Source organism: Alligator sinensis, unplaced genomic scaffold (assembly GCF_000455745.1).
Source record: "Alligator sinensis unplaced genomic scaffold, ASM45574v1 scaffold720_1, whole genome shotgun sequence".
NCBI lineage: Eukaryota > Metazoa > Chordata > Crocodylia > Alligatoridae > Alligator > Alligator sinensis.
This window is the reverse complement of record NW_005842026.1, coordinates 2,666,022-2,672,204: the sequence shown is the minus strand read 5'-3', so window position 1 is coordinate 2,672,204 and position 6,183 is coordinate 2,666,022.

Genomic DNA, 6,183 nt, shown 5'->3' with positions numbered 1-6,183 from the left:
TGTACTCTTCATTCTACTGCCCACTAAACATGAAAGGCATGCCTCTTCCAAGCACTTGGATCCAAATGTTAGTCACTGTCACCTTGTCACTGAGATTGCCTTATCAGCACTTCCAGTTTATGAATTTAAATTAATTGCAGAAGTAAGTAGGTATCTGTTATCCTCACATCATTTACAGGGAATGTGTCCTGCTCCTGGAAAAACTGATTGGTTGTTTGCCTTTTAAAATAAAAAGTTTCAGGATTACAGTACAATCTACAGTTGCTTCATCCACAATTTGCAATTAGCAACTCTTCTAAATGTTTTATGCAAGGCAAAAATCACTAACATTGCAATATCTTCCTAACATAGTAATAAATAAAATGATAAAGAGTATCAAAGCAAAAATCTGCTAATGAATATGCAGCTGTGCTATAAATCTTCAACTTCGTACTTATTTTCTTTGTGGTGGAAAATCGTCGGAACAGCTTTGAAGCTATTTTTAACTCTTTGATTCAGCTTGCTTTTCGAGACATCCATTTAATTCTACCAGGGTTTAATGGGAGTTGAAATTCATACAAATAAAACAAAATACTCTTATTTTCTCTATAAAGTCTTTTAGCTTTTAAATCGTCTTTACTTAAATACTACACACTTAAACTCATTGGAGAAAGTATTTTCATAAGCCTTTGAGAGGTTATTTGTCTGACTTTAGTAAGGACGTTGCTTAAGCACTGACAAATAACTATGCCCCAATTAATATACTCGTGGTTTCTTATATTAATAACTAGTTATAACAAGGTCATTTGAATCCATAATACATTTTGTTTTTCACATAAAATCAGCACATTATTACATCAGATTTTTGCATTCTGGATACAAAACATTTCCAACAGAATATCATAAACTTAGATCATTTTTAACGATTAAAGGAATAAATATTATTTTGGTTATTTCTGACTGCATGTTTTCATTAAAAACATTTCCCCAACTCTGAATGTTTTCTTAAATGAATGATGATTTTAGAGCACTTATAAAAAACAATCTTCATTTAAAAAATATCTAGAATTCTGTATGTGGGCTTAGAACTGAGGTTCTTCTTGCACAGTAGTAGTTGAGTGTGACAAGAGACTCCAGATCTAGCTTTTGTGATTTTGTTAAGCCAAGTGTTTCATGGCACTTCTCTCTGAGGTTTTAGAAGAGCTTCACATTCCTAAACAGAAGTGATAAATCTTACTCATTAGAAAACCACTGTGTGTGTGTTTGTTTAACCAAACGGTTATCAAGATCACAATCTACAATAGCTTCTCCCACTATTTGCAATTAACCACTCCCGCCAATAACTGTAGGCAAAGCCAAACTCTCTAACTTTGCAATATCTTTCTAATAGAGTGAACCCTAAAATAATATAGAATAGTAAAACAAAACAGGCTGTCTGCATTGCATTCTAGAGTCTGCGCAATCAGACCTGCAAGTGCTAAGTACACACACATGATCATGGAGACAGTACTCCTCTTTTGAAGCTTTTCATGCCTTTAACTTATGGAGACCAGAAGGTAATTCTTACGAGTTTAAAGTGACTGATAAACTTAGTCTAATCCAATGAGGGCTAAGTGCCACAAATTAGTCCTGCACCCTCCCCCTCCTTGCCCCATCCCTGCCATGCCACTCTGATACCTTTCCCTTATCCAATCTGCTGTTCTGTTTTCTGTTCCCTCCCTGATCTGTTGCTCTGCTTTCTGCTTCCTATCCTGTGCTCCCTGCCCAGTCTGTTGCTCTGCTTTCTCCCTACCTGCTGCTATGCTGTCTGTCCCCTCTCTGATCTTTGCACCACACAGAGGCTGGCCATGTCTCTTGTGGCACTTGTGCCACAGGTTGGCCACCACCAATCTAATTAAATAAGCAATAAAACCACAAGCACATGACTTATTTCTCATGTGTTGAGAGGTGTTAGCTATATTAGTCTGAAGTCAGGCAGAAGACAGAGCAGAGTAGCACCTTAGAGACAAACTGGTCCTAAGACAGATGAGCTTTCATAGGTGATGCCCAACTTCAGAGTGGCCAGGGGCCGCTCACTACACAGGAGTGAGTGGCCACATGGGCTTTCTGGTATCCCTGCTACCACAAGAGCAGCGCAAGACCCCCATCGCTACCACTGCATGGGTGAATTCCTATTCTCCCACTGTCATGCAACCAGCACAAGTCCACTCCTTCCTCCCGCTGTGTGAGCCCATTGCTGACACCACTGCACAGGCATATCCCTCCCCCACCTCCCCACCCCATCACCACTGCTGCACAAATCCCCCACCCTAAACCCATTTACTGGGATTGTCATGCAGACAGCAAACTCACTAGACTTCCTGCCATGTTGTCTTACCCCAAAGACCCTGGCTGCTTTCACCACTTCTGCAGCAACCAGAGCAACGGGGGGAAAGGCAGCCAGGCAGGAGCCAGACGTGGCCCATGGACATCCCTTGCCTACTATGTCAGATGTATCTGTTGCCTGTTAAAGTTCATTCTTCTCTGAACCAGTTAGCATCTAAAGGTGCCACCCTGCCCTATTCTTCAGTCATTATGGGTATGAAAATAACTTTAAGTATTTCCTAAAATTCAGCAAAAATATAGCTAAAACTCTAACACTTATAACTACTTTTACTTCATATCATGTTTTATTTTCTACTATCTACTTGCATATGAATAATACAGAATATTTCCCACTGGTCCACTTGCACCCCACTGTCATGCACTCAATAGCGCTACTGATTAATCTTCATACTCGCACTGTTCAGCTATATCAGTAAAGAAGCACCACTAAGGATCTGTAGCTCAAGAAGAAAGAAATGAAAAGCAATTTAGCTTGTGTCCCATGCCCAAAGGATGTAGCCAAGTGATGTTCATATAAAAACATTATGCTTGTGACCTACATTAGACCACAGTAATGCAAACATACAGGCAACGTCTGAGCCCTCCTTGGTGAAACCACATGGTCACACAGCAGGAGAAATATCATTCCCAAGCACTGCTGCTCATATACCTACTTATTATCTGAGCAACCCTGTAACAAGAGACCTGAAATTGCTGTTTTGTGAAAAAAGTCCTGCTGCCAAGAAGGTGGTGTGTTTGAATTTAAAAAGAACCCAGCACAGTCAGAAGAGATTTTAGATCAAAACATGCAAACAAGGATGTAGGAGATAACAGGAGAGAATTAGAAAAAAGTTATGTTTTGCGGTAAACAGCATGCTGATATTTTTCAAAGGTTTTTGTGGGAAAAAAACAGAATAGTGAAAGTTAATGGCAAACAGAAAGTCGAGATGAGCTGACCTAACTTTGTACCTTTCCTTGAACAGGTTAAACAAAGATAAGGATCTGACTCAATTCTTTTGCTTTGTACTTATTTCACCTGTGCACAGCAGGTGTAGGAGTCAACCATTTTGATTAGGCCCTACGAGCATAGCAGCTGTGTCACAGTTGAGCAGCATCGTATGCACTTTTAGATTTTCTTTAGCAAGCTAGGAAGAAGCTGCAGCAATTTGTCAATTTTTAATGTAGTTTTGTGAGGGACATTCAGACATGAGGCCTAGCTTTAGTAAGTAGAAACTGTATATAGAGAAAATAAAATGGTACTACAACTGCTAGTTAAGATAATGTATCTGCTGGTTTCAACTGGTGAAGCTCCATTTCAATTTACAGCAGAAATTATGTCCCCTTTCTCTTAACTATAAGGATAGGTGTGTGTTATTGTGATGGTAAAAGACTTAGGTCCAGGCCATGATCTCTGCATCTGTAGATTATGACTTATAAATTAAAACCAAAATTTCCCTTTGGGACCTTTTATTTTCTAGGTAGAGCTGTATTACTTTGAATTGTACAAAGTAATGCATTTTATGTAACTAAATCCCACAGGGATTCAACCTGCCTTACCAAAAACAAACAAAAAACCTCCCACAAAGGCCAAAAGGCAAGTCTGGGTAAAAAATAGATGGGTGAACACACACAAGCCTCTCAACACAATGACCAAATTTCAAGAAAACTTCTACAGTTGTTGAATGGAAGGACCCTGGACTTCAGAAAAGCAGACTTTGATTCACTCAGGGAACTAATGGGCAATATCCCCTGGGAGGCCAGTCGGCAGTGGAAGGGAGTCCAGGAGAGCTCTGATTGTATTTTAAAACCTTACTGAGGACACAGGAATGAACCATCCCAATGTGCAGGAAGGCTAGCAAGTACAGCAGATGACAAACTTGGCTTAGGGAACTCTTCAATAAGCTAAAACACAAAAAGGAAGCTTACAAGAAGTGGAAATTGGACAAATGACTAGGAAGGAGTATAAAAATATTACTCAAGCATGCTGCAATGAAATCAGAAAGGCTGAAGCACATCTGGAGTTGCAGCTAGCAAGGGATGTGAACAGTAACAAAAAGGGTTTCTACAAGTATCTCAGCAAGCAGAGGAAGATTAGAGAAAGTGCAGGTCCCTTCCTGAACAGGAGAGGCAATCTAGGACAGATGATGTGGAAAAGAATGAACTCCTCAATGCCTTTTTTACCTGAGTCTTCACAGGCAAGGTCAGCTTCCAGACTACTGCACCTGGCAGCACAGTTTGGAGAAGAGGTGAGCAGTCAACAGTGGTGAAAGAACAGGTCAGAGACTATTTAGAAAAGTGGGATGTGTACAAGTCTTTGGGTCTGGACACAATGCACTTGAGAATGGTGAGGGAGTTGGCTGATTTGATTGCAGACCCACTGGTCATTATGTATTTGAAAACTCAGTCCTGGATGATTGCAAAAGGGCAAATATAGTGCCCATCTTTAAGAAAGGGAAGAAGGAGGATCCGGGGAACTACAGACCAGTTAGCCTCATGTCAGTCCCTGGAAAGATCATGGAACAGGTCCCCAAGGAATCCATTCCTAAGCACTTGGAAGAGAAGCATGTGATTCTTATCTTTCAGTCTTCCAGACCCCTGCTGGCCTGAAGTGTGACTGCTTCAAATTTGAGCTAGTACTAACACCCAACAACATCACTCCTACCCTACAGGAAACAGCTGCATTGAGAAAGTATCCAAAAAAATCAGGCATTTGCTTACTGTACTGCATGGCATTCTGATTCAAATATTAGCCCTATGTAAAAACAACCCATATTAAATTATTAAAACAGATCAACTGATCTAACCTAAGATGTCTTTGTTAACAGACTATCACCATCAGGTACTTTTTTGCCACCTGGCAGTGGTTTGTTCTGATGTCCCTCCTGAAAAAAAGGAAGAAATGGAAGAAACCCACTAACCTATACAGTCAGCCTACTGCAGATGTACCCCCGCTTTCCCCCCTGCTGTGGTTACACCTCCCCCTTGCCTTGTCTGAGGAGCAGCGCATCTTCTTCCTTCCCCATTATGCTATGTAGTGAAAGGTTGGTTGTTGCCTTGTTCGTCTAAGGACAGAGGTAGTCAGTTCTTTGGGTAAATGCGCCATTTATTAGACCAACTATTTCCAACTTTTTAGTTGGTCCATTAAAAGATACCACGTTTACCCAAAGAACCTTGTCTGCCTAGTGAGAGCGAATGCACTGAACCAGGCGCAGAGGCCTGGGCGGCCCCCCCCCGGGAACATCCCGCTCTGCCTCTGGTGTGAGGTGCAAGAAGTCTCCACGCCAGGGGTCAGCGATGTGTCTGGGAAACACCCGCGGCCTCCACTTGTAAGATGTCAACGTGCCAGGGGCATGTGGCGCGGGAGCCACGAGAGCCCGATCCCAGTTGTGGCAGCGCAGCCCCTGCCCCAGCGCCCCCCCGCCGCGCGTCCGCCCGGGTGCCAAGCAAAATGCCTGCGAGTGCCGCACTCCGGCCCCGCGCGACCCCTGCTCCAAGCTGTCGGCTCCGCTCCAGAAGCGCAGTTCAGAGCCTAGAAGAGCGCAGCATCTCCGCTCCCCGCCTGAGACCCGCAGAGGGCTGCTTTGCATTCAGAAGTTTGTCTGGCTTCATCTCAACCCCAGAGGAGCGATCACCGCAGAAGATCCTTGCCTCTGGCATAACCCTGGCCCACGGCGGCCGCAGCATGCCTCCGCCGCTGCCCGCAAAGCGGAGACAAATGACGGGCGCGGAGAGAAGCGGCCGGGACACGCACGAAGCCCGCTGGGCGGGGCCGAGCGCGGGCATCGGAGCCCCCCCAAGCCGCCCCGGCATGGGCACCGCCTGCAGCCCGCGGCGCCGGGC